We start from the raw sequence: 15,074 nt of genomic DNA on the forward strand, positions 1-15,074 counted from the left end.
TTACTACTACTCTTACTACAGTTACTACTACTCTTACTACTACTCTTACTACTACTGTTACTACAGTTACTACTACTCTTACTACTACTGTTACTACTACTGTTACTACAGTTACTACTACTGTTACTACAGTTACTACTACTCTTACTACTGCTGTTACTACAGTTACTACTACTGTTACTACAGTTACTACTACTCTTACTGATACTGTTACTACTGCTGTTATTACAGTTACTACTACTGTTACTACTGCTGTTACTACTACTGTTACTACAGTTACTACTACTCTTACTACTACTGTTACTACTACTCTTACTACTGCTGTTACTACTGCTGTTACTACTACTGTTACTACAGTTACTACTACTGTTACTACAGTTACTACTACTCTTACTACTACTGTTACTACTACTCTTACTACTGCTGTTACTACTACTGTTACTACAGATACTGCTACTCTTACTACTGCTGTTACTACTACTCTAACTACAGTTACTACTACTGTTACTACACTTACTACTACTCTTATTACTACTGTTACTACTACTGTTACTACAGTTACTACTACTCTTACTACTGCTGTTACTACTACTGTTACTACATTTACTGCTACTTTTACTACTACTGTTACTACAGTTACTGCTACTCTTACTACTGCTGTTACTACTACTGTTACTACAGTTACTACTACTGTTACTACTGCTGTTACTACTACTGTTACTACAGTTACTACTACTGTTACTACTACTGTTACTACAGTTACTACTACTGTTACTACTACTGTTACTACTACTGTTACTACAGTTACTGCTACTCTTACTACTGCTGTTACTACTACTCTAACTACAGTTACTACTACTGTTACTACACTTACTACTACTGTTACTGCAGTTTTATCCTTAAAGCACATTATATATGCATATTTGAGGCCGTGTTAAAGGGCTCCCCTTTTAAAACAGGGTGGTTTTGAAGTATTTTGGCTTCAACAAAATATGCTACCAACGTTTGTTATTTCAGCCGACTAAATATGAGAGGCCTGTTCCTGTCAGCTTCTCAAGAGGCCAACTGTTTGTTAACATGGTGGGCACAACAGATTCATACGGAGATAATGTCTGTGCCTTTTAAGGAGTCATTTGAGGCTCTTTCCCGCTCTGGCACAGGCTTAGGTGTGGGTGAAATGTGATCATACTTTATATTTAAACAACCGGAGCCGTCAGTGTTCATTAACCACAGTTAACCACAAGTTCCTTTTCTCAGCTCAGAATAAAACAGTGTTTGTTATTCAGTCAGTTCAGTCTGTGTGAGATGAAGATGAACATCTACAGCTGCCTGGTCGTCTTTCTTCTGGGCTGTAATGTCTCTGCAGGTGAGAACTTCTACATTATTCTTTATTTCATTCAACTAATGATATCGTTGTTTAATTACGGCCCATAAACACTATTTATGATGTATAATGTTAATATTAATACAGGTTAATGACAACTTTAATACACACACACACTACACTTTACCTGTTTTAGTCTGGACGCAGGGCTGAAACCAGCTCAGTGTGGACTCTAAATAGATTTCATCAGATTTATGTTAAAGCTTTGCGGTCTGAACATCATACAGAGCAGCTTCATAACTGAATTACACAATCGTTTGAATCTGAATACGTATAACGAACAACATATTTTATAATTTGGGATTCACACCCTGTCAAAATGTGTGCTTGTGTCTTTTTCTTTTACAGAAATACTCTACAAAGTAGTCAAAGAGAAGATGTCGGTCTCTCTGCGATGTCCTCTCTCTGTGGAGGGTAAAGTGACGTGGAGCAGAGAGACGAGGGGACACAAAGAAGACATACTTACAGCTGATGGTGACAGAGACAGAAGACACATTCACAACCCTGAAAAACGCTTCACTTCAGAGGCAGATAATTCACTTCACATTCACAGAGTTACTGTTTCCGACGCTGGAAGATACTTCTGTAATAAGGAGCCAGCTGCGGTGCTGACGGTGATCCCATCAGGTAACATCAAACTTTAACAACGCGCCTTGTGAGTTTATATTTTAAAGAGGAATTTTTTTTGTGGTTAATTGTGTTTGAAATCAAATAACGTGTGAAAAGTTGGAGAGTGTTTTCAGTCGTGAGTCACTACAAAAAAGGATGTGGTGTAGTTCCTTTGTCAATCGTTATGAATCACTTTGTGACGTATTAAAGTTGATGTTGTAATATATATTTCTGTGTAGAGAGCTGAAGTCAGCAGAAGTCTTAGTGAGGCGATCACACAAGACGATCTGACAACCGACTGGTACAGCAATGACTTTAGAAGCCTGGATGAGTTTTATGGATGTGGACGAAACAAAGTTCATTGACGAACCACACTGCCAGACTTTTGGTCTGTGTTTAACTTGGCCTGAGCTCAGGAACACGCTTCATTTATTCAGAAAGACGCTGAATGAGAGGCTAGACAGGAAGTGACGTCATGACTTCAGCTCCCTATTGTTTCTGCATCCTTCACTAAAGGTCATAAGGCACCAAAAACACCAACTTCACCTCCACCTGCAACACCACCTGTAAACGCAGGTATGACGACAATAACAAACAAAGTCTCACCAAACATCCCAAAGACTTCACAGGTTTCTATCTGCAATATTTAATACTGGATAGCTGCATTGATGCAATATGTCTGATCATTACAGGAGCACCTTCAGTTTCCACCACTCAGACAACAATGAGTGATCGACCTCCGTCGGCGCGTGAGTGAGATCATATTTCATATGTAAGAGTCTTCCTGAAGATTGTTTGGACTCAGAGCGTCCTGACAGCCGAACACAACCCGTCCCTGTTTCCACATTTTACTCTGCTGACCGCTTTGTCTCACTTAAAGACCGACTAGCTCGTTGTAACTACAGCTGTCAAATAACTGTAGTGCTAGTGGAAGTATAAAGTATCATAGTACATGCAGTACTGTAAGTGCAGTACTGCATGTACAGAGGATTCTGTTCTACTGTATATCTCACATGCATTATGTCTGCAGGTCTTATTCTGTAAGTTAGGAATTTTTACTTTGTCTTCCATCTGCTCCTGAAGACCGGCGACTGCTTCATGGTTTGGTGTATGGAATAACTACCGGCCTCCTCCTCCTCCTCCTCTTCTTCATCATCGTCATCGTCTTGTCCGCTAGGAGATACAACAGACGAGGTAAATAAAACCTCACCTGGACATTTAAAAATGAAATGTTTATACTTTTGATCAAAGGTACTTCTGTTCTGTATGAATCTTCATCTCTATACGAAGAGTTTAGTGTTAACTCTTTGTTTATAGAAAGCTCAGCTGGACCAACAGCTGCACAGTTCATGACCACTTTTGCAGGTAAATAATAAACAAATGTTCCACCATTATAAGGAAACAAAGTTGACTGTCCACTGATTAACTATGTTTAAGTTGTTCATAATTTAAAGATCTATATTTCTTTATCAGAATTAGCAAACTTCCTCATAATTCGGAGCTCATTTAAATTTCCTGTGCAGCTGTCATTTGTTGTTAGTCTCCCGCAGTTTGGACAGATTTGTTGGAGTTGACTATGAATGAATAATAGTAGTAAATGCTTTGTGGTAAATGTTTTAATATGTAGATGGAGCGAACCAAAGTAACCCCACGTATGCCAACATCTTCTATAATCCTCCACAGACGGGAAACCAGACCGGTAAAGCCTGACCTCTCATCAACACACAGTTTAAGCAGTTTACCAGTTAAACACTGTAGATCCTTGTTACATGCTCTATGTATTGATTATATATTTTTCTTCTCACAGAGACTTCTCTAACTAATGAGTCAGCATATTCCTTGATTGGCAACCCAAAGCCTGGTTGAAATAATAAAGGTGACTTCAATCATTATGTTGGGTTGGAGGCATGTAATGTGTGACTTTAAAAGAAAGACGTAAGGTCTTAACTTAACTCTACATTCAGTCTCATGTCATGTTTTAAGTCAGAATAAGTCACAATAGCTGTGGTATGTACTGTAAATATTGCAGTATTTTGTCTAAACAACAGTATTTGTGTATACAGGTAACACTGGGATTGTATGTGACCAGTGAATACAAATAATGTTTTACTACTTTAATTATTGATAATCCTAAACTTTGTCCTGTTTTTTAAATATATTTTAGATAAGAAACGCCTTCTTGTGCCTTGTGTTGATGTTTTTGTAAATGTTTATTCCATTCAGTTCATTAAAACACATATGTACAGTACATGTGAAGTTTCTTTGCACATTTATTTTCCTTTTTTAATTAGGATTAATTCCATGGTATCAACTTCTCTGTGGGTGTTTGTGAGGAGATCATTAGTCACAGACTTGATGATGTTAGACTGATGTTTGACTGGTGGGTTGTCATTCTTTATGTAATACAGTACTTCAGTACTCGTTAAAGAGTCCCTGTCTAAACATATGAAGCGACACATGACTGGTTGAGGGAGGCTCTGGTTGAAGGCTACTTCTGGATCAGAACCCAGACCTTTCACTTGAGCTCTTTATGGTTGTCAAATATTGAAGGACTATCTATTGACACTAAGCAGTGATCATTTTAGTCACATTATCTGTCTGATACGTTGAAGAAACACTTAATCAGCATTTTGTTTCCCACGAAACACATTGTAAAATATCTGAATCAGCGTAATGCACTAACAGCTAACAGCGTGCTATCCTTTAAGGTTTAGTGATGAGGGGGTATGTTAACATGATGTACTAATGCTTTATAAGGCAGTTATGAGCCATAAATAACAACAAGTTTCAGCTTGCCAGTTTGTGAAAAATGTCTTTGACTGGTGTCAATTGCTGTTTCTATATTTATTCTTATTTTTATTTCATAAACTTAAAATAATTAATTCTCATTTTTAACTTTTCTCTATTTCTTATTTCTGTCTTTGAGCTGCTGCAACACCCGAAGTTCCCTTTTTCTTATCTTAGTCACTATTACTTGGTAATAAATGTGTAATTATAAATGTTGGTAATCCATTAATAAATATTCTCACTACAATAATCCAAGTGTGCTGTGGTAAACGTCAGTAAATGGATGAAAAATAACTAAAACGAGTCGTTTTAGACAAACTGAGGAGTCGTCCTGAGTCCTCAGTCGAATAACTCAGACAACTCAGACTGAGCGTCCCTGTACTGTGCTGTGATTGGAGCAGATTGGTGCATGTCTCTGTGGACTGACTTGATCCTTTCACAGTATTTATACAGCAGCGAGAGCTGCTTTAGAATCCAACAAGACATGGACATCTCACTTTCTACAATATATATATAATATGTATAACCTTTAAAAAAGTGACATATCTTGTTGACTAACAGGCGATCAGAGTTGGAAACATGGACAAATCATGAAACGTTCCTCATTCTTAACATAACAGACACTCTACTGAGTTAAATCTATATTAAATGGTTTTCATTTGGCCACTTGGGGGCAGTGCAAACAATCTGTAAGCACGATGTACACATGTTACCACCTTTAAGCTGGTATGACCACATTGTTAGCAAACTTGCACCTCCAGCAGCTACAGATCAACATGGTCCTCCGTGTGGAGTCGTGTCTTTTATTATTTATCTATTATTTGTTTTATTACAGCTCTGTTACCAGGAAGCAGACTCCACACATCAGGTGCAGTGTCGTATCAGCTTGCTGACCACACTAGCCTAGTTACACCTGCTAAAAACAGTTGCCTGCTGCTGCTGGGAACTACGCAGTGAGAGCGACCCGATAAAGCTCACATGTAGTCATTAGATCCATTGTAAATACAAAAACATTGATCATGGCAGCTGTAGGTATTCTCCAAAACGGATCTAAAGTCTTATTTTCTATATTAAAATAACAGTCAGAGGAATGTGCACACTGGTATGATTGTATTCTAAAGAGTTTGTTGTCGTTTTTCCTGCAAGATGTCACACTTGACGCCTCCTCTGCAGCCGATCCTGCACATCACACCAGTGACTTCACTTATATACCTTCACAGTTCCCAAAGCGCTTTACAGTTAAGTCTCATTCTCCCGTTCAATCACACGTTCACCAATGCCGACCGAGCTGCCACGCGAGGAGCTGGTCACGACAGCGAGCGCAGCGCGTCAAAGCGGTGACCTTTTCATCAGAAAACATGAACATAAGAAGACGGATCCTGAGTAATCGGACGTTGATAGTCAGCATGGAGAAAATAAAACTGTACAACTGAAAAAACTTCACCACATCATCACATGGTGTTTGTGAGTGAGGTGCGTGTATGTGTGTGTGGTTAGCTGCTCGGAAGTTGTCGTCTTGAAACTGTTAAAGTCTAAATGTAGTGTGAAACTTAGTTCGCCTAAAATGAGGTGGTCTGTTTGTCTTTCTTTGTTTAGCAGGTCTGCTGTCTGCTGTGTCCGTCCGTCACGTTCTCGTGAACGTGATGTCTCAGGAAGGAATTCCGCTGGTCCACTTGGACTCGAGGATGAACTGATTCAAATTTGGTGTTTAAAGGTCAACGGTCACTGTGACATCACAATGTCCATTATTCTGCACCATAACTCACCAACAGAAGGGGACTTTGTGACCATATTTCACAGTTAACTGGTGACACTTTTGACTCAAAGGTCAAAGGTCATTGTGACCTCAAAATAGGTTTTTAGCTACTTTTAACAACTTAAGAATGAATTGGGGCGACTCCAGATGTCCCACGCGTTGGCTGGGACGCCACAATGAGTAAACAATAACTAGCATAGTATTGCCTTTCACTTCAAACAGCCTGTTGGAGCGCGCCGAGCTAACTGGGATCCCGTGAGTGAGTCGCGGCTGCAGCTACAGAGAGGCTTTGCATCTAAAACTGCCAGGAGAAAACAAAAGCAGCACATTTTGTGTAGCTGTACTCTATATGAATCCACTCAGACAATACATCTATGATAATCCTTCATCAATCAGTTCGACAATGAATATTCACTGGAATCGTACATGCATCATCAATAAAGGGATAACTTCCATTCAGATTGTCGCGGTTTGTCAAGCTGGGTGTCCCGAGTCCCGACAGATGTAAAACACTAAAATGTCCCCGGTTTTCACCATAATTAAAATAATAATTATAACATTATACTTGTTTCCAGGAAGTGGTTGAATGCTAACATTAGCTGTTGTCAAACGGTAGCTAATGGGTAATCAAATATGTTGTTTTACCTTGAAATATGGCCCGATGTCCCTCCAGATTTTCACTATCTGATTTCTTTTCAGTTGCTGATCAATCGAGAGTCGGCGAAATGATAACGTTTGTATGACTTGAAACCTGGAACCCAACAGTACGACATGATAACAGCATTTCGACCATGTGAGTGACTGTATGTGTTGGGACATGTATGATCACACTTTGCATCAAATAAAAGGAAACATCAGTGTTCATTGACCACAGAAAGAGATAGACAAAGAGATTCTTCTGTGTTTTTTTAGTTAGAGGAACACACGGTAACACCACGACAGCTGAGTTCCTGTTCTCGCTTCAGACAGAAACTGTGGTCACCGTTTGTCTGTTCAGTCAGCATGAAGATGAGGGTGAATGTCTGCCTCTTAGCCTTTGTTCTGGGCTGTAACATCTCTGCAGGTAAGGACTGCATATTAACACATATTTTCTCGTATCTCCTCAGATACATTATTACTGTAGTGTGAAGCTGTAACTGTGGGTCGAATGTTCACCCCGTCTGTCAAAATGCCATTGGAGGTTAAGGTTGCCAAGGAACACCAAGCTCATATTCATTCAACACGGTCACGTTCAGTGACATAATAACCCACTCGAGTTCCTTTCTGAAAATTTATTTATTGTAAATTGTGTTTCTTTTGCAGAAATAATCCATGAAGTATTTGAGGAGCAGATGTCGGTCTCTCTGCGATGTCCTCTCTCTGTGGGGGGTGAAGTGACGTGGAGCAGAGAGACGAAGGGACACAAAGAAGACATACTTACAACTGAAGGCGACAGAGACAAGAGACTCATTCATGATCCACACAGACGATACAGTTCACTGGGAGATAAGTCGCTGTACATTCGCAGAGTTCATCTCTCAGACGCTGGAAGATACTTCTGTAATAATGAGCCAGCTGTGGAGCTGACGGTGATCCCATCAGGTGACGTCAAACTTTAACAAAGTTGTTCTGCAAAACCATGTCTCTGAGCTAAACTCTGATAACAGAAACACATCGGCACGTTCATGAAATATGTTTTCTACCTTCGATAACAACTGTTTTTTCAATATATATCATCACTTAACTCTTGAATACTAAATTGGCAGGAACAGAAGGCAATTCATTTTTGATATTTGCTTCCTGTTACTGTACTGAAGCTTTTTGTTGTACTTCAGCATTTCTGTGTATTTTAACATGCTTCATGGCGCTTTATGAAACATGAATCTTGTTTTGTTTGTTGTGTACTCCACCACATCTCTGAGGGAAATACTGTACTTTTTACTTACTGGGTAAAAAAAAACAATTTACTGCACTGAGTACTTTTACTTTTAATACTTTAAGTACATTTTCTTACATTGTACTTACATACTTTCACTTAAGTAATGATTACAGTGTGGTATAAGTACTTTTACTTACTACAGCTGCGTATCTGCATGTGATTAAAGGCGAGAAACAAGAAGTCCGAGAGGAACAGAAATATGGGCGGGAAAAGGAATAATTTGACATTTTGGGAAATTAGCTTATTTGCTTACTGAGAGTTAGATGTTCAGATTGATACCGCTCTCATGTCTGGACGGTACATTGGAAGCTTAGTCACTGGCTAGCTTAGCTTAGCATAAAGCATAAAGACTGGTAACAGCTAGCCTGTCTCTGTCCAAACGGGAAGTGAATTTCACAGGCAGCGTGAATGCATATTAAGCCTGAGTTTAAAATATTTCATATTTTAGTGTGTATCCCAGGGCTTCGTGAATCTGCTGCACACACATACAGAGAGGAAAAAAGGAGAAAATCAGGTGCAGTGACTTCCAAGAGGCTTGTTGTCAACTAGCAAGGACCTCAGGAAGTCACTGCTAAACAAACAAGATAAAACAAGTTAATCTGTGAGTTTTAGAGTAGGTAGATTCTGTGACCTTTGGACGGAGCCAGGCTAGCTGTTTCCCTTTGTTTCCAGTCTTCATGCTAAGCTAAGCTAACTGGCTACGGCTTCATATTTACCGTAGTCTGTACGGAGAGTGGTATCAATCTGAACATCTAACTCTCTGCGAGAAAGCAAAGTGTGTTTCTAAAAATGTCAAAATATTCCTTTAAACTGATCATTCAGAGGAATAACTGCATAGTAATGTAATAGCAAAACTAACCCTAACCCTAAGTGGGTAAGTTTACTGCTACCTTCAAATGAAACTCGCCACACGCACCATGAAAACAGACCACAACCTTTTCGCTACTTCATAATGAGCATGATTTCATGACTTCCTATGGTAAAGTGCTTTTTTTTTGGTGCCCTGTATCATTTACAGCATGTCTTCTATCTCACACTGAAGGTACAAAGGCACCAGCTACCACAACCACAACACCAACAACTTCAACTACACCTACAGCGAGACAAACAGCAGCAGCACCACCACCACTTCGCCCCACTACGATTACAACAAAGAAACAGAGAAAGAACAAGAGCAAGAGTAAGATGAACCAGATCTCAACAGTTAATCGTTAAACTGATGAAAGGTGATCAATCTGAGAGAGCTGAGAAACAAAAAGCATATTTTTAATTACATTTTGACTCGTAAGAATGAACTGAATTTCATGGAGAATCTAATGAGAGACATCTACAGTTTAATTTGAACTGTGAATACCAGATATCATTTCAATTAATGCAAATTCAAGATATCGTCAATGTGGTTCTGACTAGCTCTAGTTTCTAGTAAAGATTCAGTTCAGAAAATGTCTTAATTATCTTTTTGGATATCTCAAACTAAACTATTTCTCATCACAATTGATTCTAATTGTAGATGTCTGAAACTGGAGTGGAGATGAATAGATGAGATGAATATGAGATGTTATTCACTTTAAGATATCAACAAAGGAGTTATGCATATATATATATACATGTATATATACAGTATATGTGGATGATGATATCTGGAATTCACTTTTCAGAACTGAATATATCTGATTAGTTTCTCCATACGACTGTGTTGTTTTAGTCAGAATATAGTTACAGATGAATTTAATGTGAATTTTGTCAAAATGTAACTAAAGATTGAAATATCTTAAATGAAGGTTTTGACTTGTCATAAATGTATGACACACAGATCGTAAGACGACAACAACAACAACAACAACAACAACAACAGCAGCAACAACAACAACCTCAGAGGCAAACGCAGGTAGGAGTACATTAAAGAAACCAAGAAAGAAAAAGAGAGAAATATAAAAACTGAATTACATGTTAAATGTTTGTTAAAGTTTACAACAAATACAACAAAACCATCAATTCTAAGATAAAGATACTCTTGTGTACATAATTACGTTGAAATGACATATGCACATCAGCATACTGTACTTTATATGTTTGATTTGTGCTGTAAGACAAACGCAGCTGTGTTACTAAATGACATGATATGTGTTCGGACGGTGTTTTCTTTGTCTTCCAGGGGGAGAAGAACAGCAGCCACCTCTTGGTTTGGTGGTTGCAATAGTTGTCCCCTTCCTCTTCCTCCTCTTCCTCCTCAGCATCATCATTGTCTACTTTACTTGGAGACGCAGGTTTAAAAAACGAGGTAAATAAAACCTGACCTGGAAATATAAAAATGAATATATACACACAGTATATTTACACACATCAAAGAAAATAATGCATGAAAACAGAGATAAGAGGTAAGATACACGAGTCAGAGACTCTTCGTCTGCTGTCAAACCTCTCCTAAAAGAAACAGCCAAAAAGATACTTAAATAAAACCAGGAGGCTGTAAAACCCGGTCACATCAGAAAGTCGCACTTTGAGGGACTACTCACAAACTGCTGTAGGTTAAGCTAGCCGCTAATACGTTAGCCCGCTAGTCGGTCGCATTAGCTCTGCATGCGTCTTTCTAGTTTCTCTTTACTGTGCGGTCTCCTCCCCCCGACACTTTGCTCACTGTTGAACACACAATGCACATTTCATTCAATGAAGATTAATCGAAGAAGGAAAATAAAACTCTTGTTAGCGCTTGTTAGCTTATCTCAGTTGCTAACGGGGCAGTTAGTTCACACAGTTTATTCCAATGACGGATTTGTACCATTGACTCCCATCTCTTAACTGCGTGTAAACCACCGTCCATGAGCAGTTCATACTCGGACAGAGGAACTTCAACAAGACTGGACGGTGAAAGCTAACAGCTAATAGGCTGCGATAGCTTCCTCCATTTTGAAGTCTCCGGCTCTCCACTTCCTTTTGGTTCAGCGCTGTCGAGATGGCTTGCTATTGGTCAGCGTCACAAATTCACAACGTCCCTCAGGTCAAAGTTCCACAAAGTCAATGCGCAGATTTACTCGCCCCATGAGTAAATCCACTAGTTGCAACATTTCCATTGGAATCCAATAAATTAGCTGTGAAACTTTGCTGTTTTAAATGCTGCAACCAGGCCTTTAATATTTATTGTATATACAATGTTCTTATCACAAACTGCAGTTGCTATATTTTACTTTACCCCGAGGTACTGCTTACTTACAGTTCATTTACTTTTTGTAAATAATTTTGAGACATATTTTGTCGTTGTTTTAAAAAACTGATTTCTGTCTTGTTTTTAATGTAAGTTCGAGTTTTGAGAAAATCGTCAAAATTCAAGTACTGAGATTAAATAACCTCAAAATGTTCTCCCTCATTGTCTTCAATAGGCAGATGAGATTGACTGGTTACACTTTAAAGGTGAAACACCGACCATTTCACAACAGAAAAGCATTGTTGTGCTTCATATACAACACAACCCAACGGTGATGTCACGCTACACTACAGTCCAATGTGACATCACTCTATAAGGTGTTTTCACAGCGATCTGGCATCCAAGACACATTTATTCTCATATCTCGTGACACTTTACATACAGAGCAGGTCTAGACTGTACTCTTTATACAGTCACCAGACTTTAGCAGATAATCAGAGATCCCTCAGTGTGATGTTCACAATCTTTTTTCACAGGAAGTGAAGAAAGATGCCATGTCTATGCTGAGATACAGGATGGATTGGTGTTTCAGGGTGAGAAAGAAGAAGTGCTTCCTTTTTAAAACAAGACTTCCTTTTTCTATTATGATCGAGACTGACGTCACGTTCAATTCTACACTGTGTTATTTGTGTAGAAGTGCAACTCGTGGTCTTATCTGCTGGTCTGATTTATACCCACTTAAACCAAAAATGTAAATGTTTATTATAAGGTGTACAAATCTGTATGAATTATGAGTTATTTTCCACTTTTTAAACAAGACGTTTAGTGTTCTTCTTTTGTTTTGGCAGGTGTAGGAAGCTTGGCTGGACCAACAGGTTCATACTGCATGGAAGATTTTCCAGGTAAATTATTAGAAATATCTTCCCACTACCTTTAGGAAAAGCATAAATATACTGTATATATACTTAACTATATTATATCGATGGGTTATAATTATTGATGCATTATTTGCAAGCATCACTTTAATGTTGCAGCTGGTAAAGGTGGGACTGATTCTAATCACTCAACTGAATCTATGATAATACATCACCATTTATTAGTTGATTTATATTTTGTATTAATTATGTGAATCTGCATTCACATTTTTTCATGATTACAGGATTTGTGTCTCATCATCACAAAAGAAACAATGATTTCATGATCGCAACTTAGTTTTCTTCTAATTATAAAGATCGTTTCTGTAGCAGCAGTCAATGAAACAAACCTTCGTCTTCTTCTTTCTTGTCTCACTTTCTAAATTGGATCAATGCCGTGTTGATGTCCACATCTTTCTGAAACAGGTATCCGTACCTGTGGAGTAAAAGTAGCCTGAAAAGTTGCTGTAAGTTGGTTTTTGTTAATAAAGCTTGTTGCTAAATGTTTTAATAGGTGAATCAAATCAAAATGATCCGACGTATTCCACCATCCCTGATGCTCCACCAGTGGAAAAGGGGACTGGTAAAGTCTGAGCTCTCAGCAGCATTTACACTCACACATATTCTGGTGATAAATATCTCCGGTTAATTACAGTATATCATTTCATTTCTTCACAGACACGTTCGTACCTAAAGAGTCCCCGTATTCCTTGATCACGTTTCTTGGAGGAAATAACGAAGGTAACTTTAATCATTAGTATAACATGACATATGTGAAACGGCAGATTCAATTTTAAAATGCAGATAAGAGAAACAAAAACGTAACTGTAATCTATTTTCTAGATTCTCAGGTTCGACACAGCTTAGTGACAACACGTATTTATTACTGGAGAAGCCGAAAGCACCTGGAAACAACAACGGCTAATATCTGCAGTTTGACCTGAACGTTGTGCTGCTGACTTGTTTAGAAGAAAATCTGATTATTTTAATAGGTTACAGTGGTTTTAAGAAAAAAGCACATGTGATTTATTACAATTTTAAGATGTCATTTCAAATGTGAAACTTTGGTGTGAAATCAGAATAAAACATGTGAAATTATCTTTTTCACACATAAAATGTACCTCTGGAACATCTGTATTATATTTTGATTAACAATAAGAAAAACAATATGCATGTAATACATAAATACTAGCTACATGATTTTACCTAAACCACAGTATTTCCAGTATTTTCCAGGTCAATAATAGATGAATTTGTGACACAATATCATTTTATAAATGATGTGCCTTGCTCCTTTCAGTTTAAATCTTTTCCATGATTATTGAAATGATTTATTTTATTAAAAAAATCACCAGAACATTTGAGTTTAATTTTCTTACTTCATGCACACATACTTCCTTCATCATTAAAGATCTGAATATAGCGAGAGCAGTAAGGGAAGAGTCATCGATCTACTACACTCATGCATCAGCCAATGAGAGCAAAGAGACTTATTATCATAAAAGATGAAGAAATACAGAAGATATATTACTATTTACTTATTTATTGGATTTATTTATTTATTCTTTTTTGGGTACATTTAGATTTATGTATTCATTTCTAAATAATATAAATATACATGTTGAGTAAGATTAAGTTGTAGGGCTGGATCTTTTTGTACTGGATTATTAAAAATGTGATTTTAAATAAAGTTTCCTCTCTTTCTTCTTACTTCTTGATGTTGTGATATCAAGTAAACATCCCACTTCACAATACTCCACCCATTAGCACCACAGTGACGGCTACACCCTTCCTTATTCCTGTTTTTGTGAGTTAATTTCTGCTGTAATTTGTTCTCATCAATCTGTTCCCGGAAAAAGTGATATAATAATATATTAATTTCAGTTATATACACGTGTTCTGCTGAATTAAAGCTGGTGTTTGGACTCTTTCATGACCTCTGTATTAATACGCACAGTAAAATGAAAAAATAGTGCAGATTTAATGTTTCAGACACCAGAAAAAAACCAACTCATAATAATAAAAATAATGAAGCAGCGGTGGAAGTGACGGTGACCCCATCAGGTAACTTCAAACTTTCTATTTTCTCTTCCTGTTTCACAATCACGTCTCTGGACTAAATGTTGCATGTACAGTAAAATTAGAGTATTGGTGTGAAAATAGCTTCGTTGGGTGGAGACAGGAACTGTCTTTCATTCTCACGCCCACTCACAGACGTTTACTTCCTCTGTGCTTCTTATTTTTAGCCTGCTGTTGAGACGCAGACTGACGGAGCTCAGTGACTCACCTACTGTACATGAAGCTATCATTAAACTATCACTAAGTCTTTTCTCACCGTATATTTCTCGTCTGACTTGTTGACGACAAAAGATTTGAGAGAGCGCAAACAAACCTGAGGTCTGAAAGTCAACCTTTGAGAAGCCACAGGGACGGATTTGTAGGAGCAGAATGAGATTCGTGTGCGAGGGAGGACGCAATCGTGAGCGTCACAGATGATTTGATGATATTCACCCACCTTGAACCATCTTTCCCAAAGTGCTTTAGATAGATGAAGGACAGATATG

The 15,074-nt window shown here is 38.0% G+C and overlaps 1 long non-coding RNA gene across 1 annotated transcript; it reads left to right on the forward strand.

Moving 5' to 3' along the window:
* Nucleotides 1-3,308: 3,308 nt before the first annotated feature.
* On the forward strand, nt 3,309-3,921 carry LOC139298517 (uncharacterized). Its single transcript, XR_011598749.1, has 3 exons — nt 3,309-3,358; nt 3,621-3,692; nt 3,801-3,921. It is a non-coding gene; the product is annotated as an uncharacterized lncRNA (long non-coding RNA).
* The last annotated feature ends 11,153 nt before the right edge of the window (nt 3,922-15,074 follow it).

Source organism: Enoplosus armatus, chromosome 16 (genome assembly GCF_043641665.1).
Source record: "Enoplosus armatus isolate fEnoArm2 chromosome 16, fEnoArm2.hap1, whole genome shotgun sequence".
NCBI classification, from domain to species: Eukaryota; Metazoa; Chordata; class Actinopteri; order Centrarchiformes; family Enoplosidae; genus Enoplosus; species Enoplosus armatus.